The 13,466-nt window shown below is 35.8% G+C and overlaps 1 protein-coding gene across 2 annotated transcripts in view; it reads left to right on the forward strand.

Moving 5' to 3' along the window:
* The window catches only part of cdh8 (cadherin 8), a 96,179-nt gene that overhangs the window by 28,395 nt on the left and 54,318 nt on the right, over positions 1-13,466 (forward strand). The window lies entirely within an intron of this gene.

The raw sequence follows: 13,466 nt of genomic DNA on the forward strand, positions 1-13,466 counted from the left end.
TGGATTTTGGCATGACATTTCTTGCGTGTTCATGAGAGCGTGAGATTGATGCTGAAAGCGTGAGTATCACGCCAGATGTGTGAGAGTTGGCAACCCTGTATCCCTTAATGTCCATCTAGTTTTAACTATATAGCTTGCTAGAAACATTTTTCTTTGTTTTTGTTGTTTTTTTTTCCCCACTGAAGCTTTGCGTTTAAAGAGCTAATACAACGAAATCAATATTTCATGTCTATTTTTTTTTTTTTACTAAAGCTGCAATTAGCTGTGTAAAACCCCTTCAGGCTGATGCAAGACCCCTCTGCATTGCATGGGGTTCTCGATCACCCTGTTGGGGTTTATGCGATAACAACCGTTATAACCGTATATATATATATATATATATCTTATATATAAGATATATATCTTTCTTCTTGGATTTGGCCTCTTGTGAAGGAAATTACAGCCAAAGTAATTAGTTGTTGATGGAGTAGTATCACCGAAAAGATCTCATGAGGTACACACAGGACCACTTTTGATGTGTTCTGATTAATCCATAATTGGACAAGGGCTGGAAGGGATAAGACCATGTCATACACGCCTGGACATGTTCTCTCGCCTCTGGTATGCTAATGGTGTAGGTTTAGCATAAACCATATAATCATGTTTACTGGGTAAACTCACATTCAATTTCAGGCTGAGCGGAATGAAGGAGATTGAGAGATGAAAGTGAGTGGATGATGAATAATCTTTTCCGTCACATGCACCACATAATTTATCAGACATTTATTGATTATTCAATATTTGTACTCATCAATCCTTATTTTGAATTATTATATCTTTAAAAAGACAGGAGGTAATAATCAGTTTCATATTGATTGCCATATAAACCAAGCTGTGAGATCCTGTTAAACAAACATTGTATATTAGAGGAGAGTCCTTGTTAAACAAATATCTCAGATTGGCTTATAGATATTCACAAACCCCATAATTACTCATGGAAAAGACAAATTGAAGCAGACCCATATGATGCATCTTCTGTTGTACATGTGCGAATAATAAACCAGCAGATGCATTGTAAATATGTAGGCTTGTACTGAATGAAAAGACAGCAGGCGGTTTATTGCCCTTCATCTTTATGTTTGTGCTCTCATCCATGGGTTGGATATAAACATTCCATGCTAAAAAAACTGTTCAATGAATTACTCTGTACTTTAGTACAGAGATATTGAGAATGCTGTTTGGAATTAGTCTTTTTAAATACAGCTACATTTCCATACATTAATACAGAGGGTGTTTTGAGTTATTTGTTAGTCTATACAGCGATCCTTCATCCTCCATACAACAGAGGCCAGAATTGATGTCCAGTGGGGATACATATATATATATATATATATATATATATATATATATATATATATATATATATTTGGAACATCCCCCAAATGTAGAAAAGAAAAAATGAGGAAGAAAAATATAAAAAAAAGTTGCAACATTTGTGCCTGTGCAGTGGAATCCCTTAAAGGGATTTCATTTTTCTTCATCTCCTTGGGACCACAGGACCTTTAAACAGTGCCACGCGCTGAAAGAAGAACACAATTATAATCCCGATATCTTGTACAGTAAATGTAAACAGATAGCAGTCTGCCTCTCTGCCCTCCTCTGTCTCCCAAAAGGCAAGTAATGAGGTAGAATAGATGTAATCGTCTTGAGCAGCGGCTTTTTACCTCAGTGATTCTTTTTTTCTCAAATTGAAAAGTATTGGCTGGTCTACGACTGCAAGGCAGAGAGATGGACTTTAAAAATTTATGGGAGCACTGAGATTTCACCGTAAGCATTAAAGTGATTTGTAAACAGTATAATATATGACTGCTTATAAATGGAACAGTCTTTTTTTTTTTTTTTTTTTTGAACAAAGAAGGAATATCTTAATTTCCTTACAATAGAGCTGTGTTTTGTTGCCAGCTTAATTTCAGGGTGGTTTTTAAAGTGCCAGGCTCAGGGGGATATAAACAAACCCGGTACCCCCAGATGCCCTCACAAGAGCGAAATTGAGGAAAACTTTCATTTGATGTATTTTGTTAAATTTGTGAATCTGGAATTCTCCATGCAAGCGTTTTTTTTTTTTTTTCTTTCTTTCTTTTCCCATTTTATTTTATTACTGAATATGTTGAGCTGCCTATTGTCTTGGGGCCCATATTTGCCTTTTTGTGTGTGTGTGTTTCAAAGCTTCTAGTGAGCAGAAACACTTGTGATATGCTTATCATACTATTTTAGGTAGCAATTTTAAATGCATTATTGATCTTTTGCATTATTAATAACATACAGTATTGAGATTTTTGATCCTTCACCTCATTTCTCTCACAAACTGGCTCGCAACTTCAAAATGCAATTTGTTAGAGTGCATTTTAAATGGACTCAAGTCCTTTTTCTATGAGCTTTCGGACTGATGTATCTCAATGGTTTGGCATCAGGCAATGCATTAACAGACCGTCCTTTCCCCTACGTATTTTAGGTTTCTGTGAGTGTTGTACTAAACCACAGCACTGTTCATTCGGGTATCCATGTATAACTTTAATGAAAGGTTTTGATCCACTTATTAAAGTTATTATTGCAATGTTTATTATATTTTATATATCCATGTACATCATTACTGTATATATGTTTAAAATTAATTTGACATGTTTACAAATGCAAGGATGGGAAAATATGTCAGTCACAGCAATTAGCAAATGACAACAATCCAATCAGTTTCTGATGGAAAAAAACAAAACAAAAAAAAAAATTAAGCCCCTCCCCACATACATAACATTTCACTCAGACATACATCACAGTAAAAAAGAAAGGACGGTAACATCTTCTGTTTCATGCCGACTTTAAAGTCTGGCTTGGCAAATTATCACGTAATACCCAATACGAGCTCATATCATCCTACAGAGCCTTGCACTCACTCCATTTTTTTTTTTTTTTAGCAAAACATCCCATGAATGACTTGACTGACAGCTCAGCGTCGACACCTTCCACTCCATTTTACATTGTCTGTGCATCACTTAGCGTGTGGAAGATTATATATGAGGGAAAATTTAACCCCCTCCCTCAAAAAGTGGAAAAAAAGCTGGTTGTGCATTCCGAATCCTTGCCTGAGGACAAATTTTACAGCATCAGTGTCACAACAGACGGATGACTTGCTACGGAGTGCCTTCCCAATCTTTTTAGACTCTGAACACAGACTCTGCCTGTGACTTCCCTTCACGGCTCCCTCGCTGATTTACGTGTGGTGGGGGCGGGCCATCTGGGATCATCACATTTACTGCCTGTCCATGCTGGCCCCCATTAAATGACTAACTCCATGAGATTTTTATGCTAAAGGTCAGAGTAGTAGATCAAGACTGCATATGGGTGGAGAAATCAATTCTGCAACTTAAGTAAATGGATAAACTTGCTATGCTCCAAGGGGTGCTACCAACATTTTGTTTTAGCCACATTGATAGTTCTGGTTTAAATCTATGAGGAGATGCTTGTAGATAATTGACACTTTCACATTTTACTGGCCGTATATACGTGTGGTCTAGGTAGATTCACTAGTCCTCATGCAAAACACAGCTGAACTGCTGCACATGTCATTAGAAGTGACCTGTTTGCTTCATAAATCTCCCAGATTATCCCCTAATACTTCTTTGAAAGGATAATTAATTATAACATTTGCCCTTTTTTCATAGTTTTTATTCAGGCAAAGAAAGGTGAAATTTCGTTCAGATAATGATACGTTTAATAATATTAAATGCCTGAACACGCTTCACGAAAGTACAAATCAAATCTATGCCGAAGTCCATTAATACTAATCTTACTGCAGGATGACAGTCCATGTGAGCATACTTAATACTTTTTTTTTTTTTTTTTTGATTGTCCTAATTTTTCAGTCTGATGTTCCAAGACAGCCATTTTATTTTAATACATGTGACCATTTTTTTTTTTTTTTTTTTTTTTTTTTTTTTTGTGTTGCTGGACGAAGATTATAGGTTTTAGACCACTCCAATGGTGAGGTGGTTTGAGATCTAATTAGTGACCCACATTTCACAAACGGGAGTTGCTACCAGAGCTTTTGTAGGCTATTTTAATAAGGCTTGGTGACTGTAGATGTAAGTGTGCTGGGTTACAGTGACACTAATCAAAAGCATCACAGTGTGAGTGACAGAATGAAAGTGAATGCGTACAGAGGGGAATTCGCTGACATCCTGTTTTTCTGTAATTAAATATGTGTGGGAAAAATATGATTTTTCCAGTTTGGCAGAGAACAGATATGAAAAAAGAAGAAACTAAAAGGAAAAAAAAAAGTGAAAACAGATCTGCATCATCCTTTGAGTACATTATTTTTCTTAGTAAAAGAGAGGACAAATTATGAGAGATGGGGAGCGAGAAAAGTCCTCTCGTGACAGTTGCATCTTTTCATATAGCCTGATAGTAGATCAGTACCACGGAAGGTTTCTTGGCTATTACTCTCTCATTCTGACTTTCTTATTTGCTTTTCTGTTACTCAGCTCAACGGATTAGTGCCCTGGTTCTGTGGATGGAAGCATTTTTCTCATGTTGTGACTAAATTGTTATTGGGACGTGTAAGAGCAAAGGCAGGAGCACAGGGCAAAAGTGAGATTGATGAGTGTTTGGGCACTTTCCTCAAGACCCCTTTGCATCTGGCAAGAACAAAGGCAGGCGAGTGTGACAGCCAGCATCCATCTCCCAGTAAGGGGCAACATGAAGGGGCCTAGCATACAGGGACACCACCAACCGTCCTCCTTCCAGTTGGACTTCATTGACAGAAAGGGCCCCATGTGTTTGAGTGGCCTTTGCTGTTAGTCCCTTTGATAAGATAAGGGGGTTTCCAATCCTGCTCCTGGAGGGCCAATGTCCTGCACAGTTTAGTTCCAACCTGTCCAAACACACTTGCCTGTAATAGATCTTTCTGTCTGTCTGTTCTATCTATCATTGTTTCATTCTGTCATTTTATTGTTCTGTCTGTGTGTAACTAAAGCTTTATTGCTTGAAAATAACAAGGCTTCCTCAAGCCAACATTCAAATTTCTAGTTAAACATAACAGTTATATGAAATTAAATTAAATGTATTTCTATATGGTTACTTTGAAATTGTACATAATTCAGATTTAAATATAAGGATTTTTTTTTTTAATTCTGCATCCCGTTTGCAAATTTGGGAATCAAATTCATTGAATTCAAACTCATTTCTTAGATTACTGATCCAATCTAAGAAAAGACATTGAACAGAGATTTTAAATTAATGATAAAACAGGATTTTTTTTTTCATGAATTTCTATATAGCTAAAAAAAAAAAAATACTCAAATCCACCCCACTGTTTATTTATTTATTTATACTTTTATATATATATATATATATATATATATATATAAATCCAGAGCCTGTAAATGGTCAAAGGTGGTGAGTAGATGACACATTGTTAGAGTTTTCAGTCATTCCATTCCATTCACCAGTACAGATAATCGCACAATGCATGCACTCTGATGTAAATTGCAGGTAAGGGGGGAAAAGCTGCTGTGAGCTGATGTGCCGGCAGTGCAGCGTGAAATCTCTGTTGACACTACCAATGGGCATTTCAGACAGAGAATAAAAATGGATGCGTAATTTGACCAAGTTCATTTTGAAGGGTCCATTTTTTTTTTTTTTTTTTTTTTGAGGTCCAGCTGAACTTCCAGGATTCTAAATATGTTACAGTTAGGATTGGTTTCTTTTCACAGTTGTTGTATATGTTAAACAATCTCGAAATTTCTGCTAGGGTTTGGTACGTATATTCTTCAGGCTGTTTTTCACCGTGATGATGGGTTCAAAAGTAATTCAAAAGATAGAGATTACCTCTATTTGTCTTCCCAAAGAAAGAGGATGAAAGTAAAATAAATATCTGCTGTGGGAATTTATATGCTGGGTAAACTGCTCAATTTTGCCCTCGGCACACACCAAAAAAGAAATTCTAGAAATACAGGTGCTAAAACAGTGCAGCAAAACAATGATGTTTTGGGACCTGTGAAATTTGTAAGATGCTTTCATCATTTAGTATGGCTTTCATGAAATGTACACTACACCTTAAGGGGAAAACAAGAAAGGATGCTCACCCTTTGTATTTCTGTGTATGAAACTAACCCTTGCCTATTGCCTGCTGGTTTCTAAACTCGAGACTTCTAAACTCGCACATACACATTTGTGCACACGCACACACATATTCGGTTTGCATGTAGTCTTCAGTCTGTGAGAGACAAAGGAACTGCTTGTTGCCACATCTATACTCTGCCATGATGTGACATGTTAAAACAGAGTTCTCTGTAATTCTGCATTAGAACAGACAGCGAGGACAGATAGTGCCGCCTGAGCACTGAACCCCCCTCTGTCCCTGAAGCCTTTTGTAGGGACATCCAATAGACACTTTAAAGAAAAGAACATGATAATTGCAGCTCCAAAATCAGTCCATTGGTCTCTGCCAAGGAGAGATGGATGAGTTATTTGCATGTCTAATGACTCCGTATAACTTCTTGGCCTTAGGGAAATGCTGGAAAATAAATATGAACATGACATACTGGCATGTCATTTTCAGGTCAGTGTGATGCTTACCAAGGCTGCATTTGATTAATCAAAAATACAATTATATATATATATATATATATATATATATATATATATATATATATATATATTACTACATAAAATGACTGTTTTCTGCCTGAATATATCTTACAATGTCATTTATTCCCAAGATGACAAAGCTGAATTTTCAACATCATTACTCATGTAATCATGTGTCATATGATCCTTAAGAAATCATTATAATATGCTGATGTGCTGCTCAAGAAACATTTATTATCAAAAACAAGCAGTTGTGCTGCTTTATATTTAATGAAAACTGTCTTTTTTGAATTAATAAAAAAGTTCAAAAGAACAGCTTTTATTTGAAATAGAAAATTTTGGTCACACTTTAGATTAGAGTCTCTCTAGCTAATAATTAACTAGTTAACTAATTACTAATACTTAATGACTTTTGCCTCAATAAATGTCAAAATACTACTTAAGATAGTTCAGTATGTTTAGGAAATGGGTTGGACTGGGGATGTAGAATATGAACATTCATAATAAGGCATCAATATGTGCTTTATAACTATTAATAAACAGCCAATATCCTAGGAATATGTATTCTAATAACAAGTAGTTAATAGTGAGAATTGGATCCCAAACTAAAGTGTGACCAAAGCTTTTGTAACATTGTCAGTGATATAAGAATATTACTAGAAAATGGAGGGTTATGATTAGGAAAGAGCTTTATGACCCGCGTTAATATTAGAAAAGCTTTCCAGCGCTGGAGATAGTGAAGTGGGAAGGCCTGAAAACAGATGCGGAGGTTGCTTTGATTTCGCTCCATATGTGAGTAACTCTGGGTTGAGTGTCATTGTTTGTCTGGAGCTGCTGTGCTGTTGGCAACTCACAACAAACTCTTGTTTATATTTACTCTTGTGAATTTATGTAAATTTTTTGTGCTTCGTTCGTTCATCATCTTCACTTTATTTTTCGTGAATAATTGTTTTGTTGCACGTCTGCTATAAATAGACATCCACTCTTTCTTTGCGTGTGTAACGGAGGCCAGCTAGTGAGAGATGTGCAGGCTGATGAATGCTAGAGAATTTGTTGTTTACTGTTTAGTGTCCTTGTTAGTGCACTAGCCTCACATTCCAGCAATCAGGGTTTGTGAACAACTCAGAGCAGTGCGATTAGGATTGGAGGTGGAGCAATGAGGAGAGGAGTGTGTTTATTTGAGTTGAATTCAAAAATCAACAATTTTCAGCTACGACTTTGAGAAATAACATAATGCACCTTTAATATTATCACACCTACCTGAAAATGTATTTTAAATTTATTGTCATATTTCAATTTAATCAGTTTTTCCTTTATTTACTTGTTTACTAATTTATGGACGGTGGATGTCTACACGATGTACAGTATAATACCAATTCTCCTGTTTAAACACATAATAATAATAATAATAATAATAATAATAATAGTTATGGCAATGAATATCAGTTCAGTTTTTAGCACACCAGAAGTTCATAGTCACAGCCAGTCTTAAAAAGGAGCTGTCCCGGGCCAGACATGACATGTTGCTTGTGATGGTGTTGTGTGAAATCAATGCATGTTTTAACAGGAGAATTGGTAATCACATCCTGCAGCAGTCTACAGTCCATTCAGCCACTCAGTAACTTAAGTGAGGGAAAGAACAGACTACCGGTACACTGAAATATGAAATTAGAAGCTCAATGTCTATTATCTGGACACAAATAAAGCTCCTTTACAGAGTCTTGTATCTTGATCTGTAGCTCTATCGTCTTCATGCAAATCTATCTGTTTTTGATTTGATTACATTTGGTTTGCTTGACAATAACAATTTCCCTGTGTGGTTCCATCTCAGCACAGTAAGAATAAATCAGGAGCACATGAAGGGTAATCATGTACCTAGGAAGGTTACGGAGAAAGCCACTCCATTCAAGGCACCGTGTGGTATTCATTAGTCAAGCTTGCATGCTTACTCTCATTGTTTTGCATCAGGGCATTTTTTTTATATTCTCTGAAGGTAGGATTTGTTTTATTGAATGCATCCAGTATGAAACGTAAAAATAAAAAACATATTACATATACTCAGAAAATTGCATATATAATTGTTTCAATTGCACACTGTGTTTGGTGGAACCTATTAAACGTGAAAAAAAAAATATTTTTATTGGCAGAAGAGTGAAGGTGACATCTCTTTTGATAAAACAAGTATCAGTGGGTAATGTAATGATTTAAGAACAGACTAATTAGACAGCATCCTTTCTCTTTCTTAAGGAAAGTATTTGTATTCAGATTTAGGTGCCCATTTTCAAAGTCTTAAACAATTAACTGTATATGAGAAGGAGAAATATGCATAAATAATACTAAATAAAGAGTTATCTTAAAAGGTGTTGAATGATAACATCAAATTCAACTTATAAAAACCATAATGAATAAATGAAGTATAGTGTTGTTAAATGATATATTATTGTCGTTATTCATAGTTTCGGTTTGTGAAATTACGAGCCCGATCTCATGAAAGTTCGTATCTATAGCACGAATGTCATTTCTCGTGGCATTTATACGCCAAAAACAGTTTTTGCGTGTATATGGTACGCGTTTTTCGCGTGCATATGATAAGCAGTTTTTGGCGTATAATACGCACAAACTCCCCACCCCCCTCCCCCCTAAACCTACCCCAGGGTTTTTTAGTGCGTAGCATAAGCACACAAAAAACATTTTTGGCGTATAAATCCCACGAGAAATGACATTCGTGGTATAGATACACATCTTCATGAGACTGTGTTGGAAATTACATAGCAGATGGTGAAAGTAGAGAGTTGAGAAATAATAAGGGGAAGAGGGAAATAAGTTTTGGACACAACACACGACTAGATTTGAACCTACATCTCCCACATGAGCTCCATGTGCCAAACACAAGGGCTGTAACTTCATCATGAATTATAGCGATGCTGATAATGAGCAGAAATAATTAATGATAAATAATTAAATGTCATTAGAAATAATAAATGTCATTAGTGGCTGTTAAAATATAGATGGCATTGCTTCTGAAATCCATTACGTGGATTTACTCTTACAACATGCATGATCTCCACAAACCCTTTCAGATGGCACTATGCACGAAACAGACCTCTGCACCTAAAGCATGCCTAATTGACTGTTGAGAGGGTCCTTGGGTTGGGGCTCTGCTGACATTTTTTTTTTTTAAAGCTGAGTGACACCATATCTCTGTAGGTGATGGGAATCTTCTCTTCTCCACTCACGTCATCTCTGCCAATTGCCCTGACAAGAGGCAAAATCATTAATTTGCTATGTCCGGCTTAACGCTCCACTTTAGTGTGTAGCCGGTAGGCGTAGGGGGATTGAGGGGTCCTCATTACGGAGCCACTGATTGTTCCTCAGGCTACTATAAAGGTTCATCTCCAGCAGCCACTGACATATTTTTTTCCCCAATTGACAATAAAAGCTGTACTCCACGGCAGAGGTACATGGAGAGACGGGTGTAAAACCAACCGTTGTTTCTCCTCTGCTCCAGTCGGGCAGCTCTGAATGCTAATCCACACAAATGTGCTGGCAGGTTTAAGATGGCCACGGATTTTACATATCTCACTTTTGCTGTTATTCTTTAGCTAAAAATACCTATTTTCCAGTGTCATACTCAAAGTGTTTTGTTATAAGTTTAACATAACATTGGAATGTTGTTGTATTATTTGACCTTCTTTCACCCTTTTAGTGTTAACGGAATGATTTTTCTTTATTTGTAGGAGTATTGAACCAAAACTATTCACAAAAACATTACCAGACCATGTGTGTTAAAAGATTTGACGGAAAAAATATGGACGCCGTCAGATGTTAGCGCACTGGTGTTGCCTTGGCAACACGGATAATAACAGACTGCCTCCCCTCCACAGCCATACTTTCAGTCGATTGTTTGCACATTGAGATTAAGTGATCACTCGTCAGAATGGTACTGGTGTGAGCACAAGCTTGCAATGTTGTATACATAGGGCAAAGTGGTGAACAAATGGGGGAAGTGACGTTTTGCAGCTGCGACATTTTGTTCATTACGGAAATCTATACTAATATTTATTATCGTTAATTTTATTGAATGCATAAAGTGAAAATCACTGGGAAAAAATAAAAATAAAAAATCCCCACCAGAAAATGCACATCATTAATTTGAGCTCATTTAGGGGTTTTCGTAGAATGAAGACTGTTGTGAAGCTGATGTGTTAATGAGATATATATTTCATGTGGAATGATAGGACAATCATGAAAAGTGCAAGGTGTGACAATTTAAGTGTGCGTGCTTTGTCAGTGTCTGAAAACGGCACCGCTGAGACAACATACGCATAAAATGTATAAAAAAAGTGTTTTTTTTTTCTCTTTTCTTTTTTTTTCTCTTGAAGTCTGCATTTCAAAGCTCATGCTGTCCTTGTTACTGCATTCTCAAGTGTACTTCCACCTCACACCAGGCTGTATATGAAGAGTTCAGATGCAAAAGCCTCTAAATGCCATTTGAAATTTTCTTCTTTAATGATGATTTTTATCAAACTTGTATATTTAAGTTCAGTAATTTCACTTAAATAACAATTAATAGGTTATCATTGCAATTTAAGTGAAATCACTGAACTTAAATATACAAGCTTGATAAAAATGATCATTCTAGAAGAAAATTTCAAATGGCACTTAGAGGCTTTTGCATCTGAACTCTTCATATGTATATATATATATATATATATATATATATATATTACCTCAATAAATGGAACGAAAGTTGCTGTATAGATTTTGGGAGAAAAAAAAATAATGTTAAGGTGACGGTTCACTTAAACTGACAATTCTCTCATTATTTACTCAGACTCATGTCATTCTGAACCCATATATTTAATTATTACTTGTGGGATACAAAAGAAGATCATTTGAAGGCTATTCAAAAGTTTGAAAGAAGTCGCTTGCCAAGGTTGCTGTTATTTTATCAAAAACACAGTGAAACAACAAAAGTCATCTAACTTGGAAAATAAAGCAACCAATCACAGTCAACTTAAGTTACCTCAACTAATTTGCTCCAATCAAAGTAATAATAACAATAAAAAAACAATAAAAAAAAACAGGCAGTCCTTTGAATATCCTTGTCTAGGCAACTAAAGATTAAAGCATTTAACAATGCTAGGGGCTACAAAAATGTTCTTTCATCTCCTTGTTTGATTTGCAATGCTAACTGTATGACATTAACATTAGTTGCCTCTTAAAACTAGGGGCAAACATTTTACCCTGATAGGCAAATGTATTGGATATATAAAAGTTGCAATAAGATACACATACTGCACACTGTACCTCAACACACAAATCTCAAACATGAACTGACAAATATGACAGCTAAATAACAGTGACCACAACAACAGCAGCATAATTTAAGCCAGTAAATGCAAAGCTATGATCATTTTAAAATAATAGTTACCATTTAAGCTGCAATGCATGCTGGGAAGTGGTACAATATGGATCAATGTTAAATCATTTGTTCAGATAACTCTATTTGAAAAGTTGAGACAACAAATACATGATAATCTAGGTAAGGTCAACAAAACAACTTTTGTTAGCAACACATTTAGAGAGTGTTGTTGTTTAGTTCAGTCAAGTTAATAAACTGACTCATCCCTCTAAATCTGATTTGTTTTTTACAGTGTACAATTTAAAATAACTGCTTTTTAGTATATTTTAAAATATGATTTAAAATTCAACATGGTATATAACATAAACAAATACGACTTGTATTTAAATAGATGATCATAAATAATAGATGATCAGCGATTCAATTGTAATTCCACTACCAAACTTCAATCTGATACTTGATTTTTAGTGTCATATACAATTAAAATAAAATAAAAAATGCTCAGTGATGCATTGTAAAGAAAAAAATAGAACAAACAATAATAGGCTCTATGTTCGATCGCTTTCGGGTTTGTCTCAGCACGCCCAGTTACATCCGGTGCGTCAGAAGCCGGTTTTGTGTTAGGTGGAGATAGTGTCAAATTACACTGGCTGTTTACAAAAACGTTCTGCAGTTAACGTGAATGATGTTAACAACACTGTGAGGCAGTTTGCTGTCACACATTAGAGTAAAAAAGAGAAGTTATTTAAATTATATATTTCGAGCTACATCAACACTTTGAGGGTGAGTATTCTCACATATCATGCGGAATCCGACTAGCGAATCAGTTTCTAAAATCGTTGTCTCCGTTTCTGAGAAAATTAATTTTATTAAAGTTTTGCCTCTATATACTTATATATACATAACGCGCCTTTGCGGAAGTAAAGAAGCTGGTTGAGATTCTTTCTGACATACGTCAGCAGGGTTCGTGCATAGAGTATATAAATGTGTTCATTTAAAAAAAAAAATAAGTGATATAATATTTCGTTAAGCTTTTTTTTTTTTTCGTTTTTCCTTGGCAGGTATTTGTCCGTCAGTTCCCCATCCTCCACATTTTTTTTTTTTTTTCACAGCCCAATTGCCTTCTCGTTCTGGAACTGTGACCTGATGACTGGTTTCAAGTTGGTAACAGGGCCCTGAGGCAGGTGTGAGCAGAACGCTTTGACCTCCACTCTCTACTAGCGATGTATGAAGAAGTGAATGACAGATAGATGGGATACACAACCCAAGCATTTCCTGGAAATCCAGGACTTAGCCTGTCCTTTTACCACTTTTTTTTTTTTTTGAACAATTCAGCCATCACAGTAAAGCACTAGAATTTCGAAGAGACTGTGCACCTCTGCACTTGTGCTATAATTATTTTATGCAATTGATTACAGGCATTGATCTGGTCCTGCTCGAGTGGTATTAGCTACATCTGGAAGTAGCCTGAAACCTCCTC

Source organism: Pimephales promelas, chromosome 1 (assembly GCF_988280905.1).
Source record: "Pimephales promelas chromosome 1, fPimPro1.hap1.1, whole genome shotgun sequence".
NCBI classification, from domain to species: Eukaryota; Metazoa; Chordata; class Actinopteri; order Cypriniformes; family Leuciscidae; genus Pimephales; species Pimephales promelas.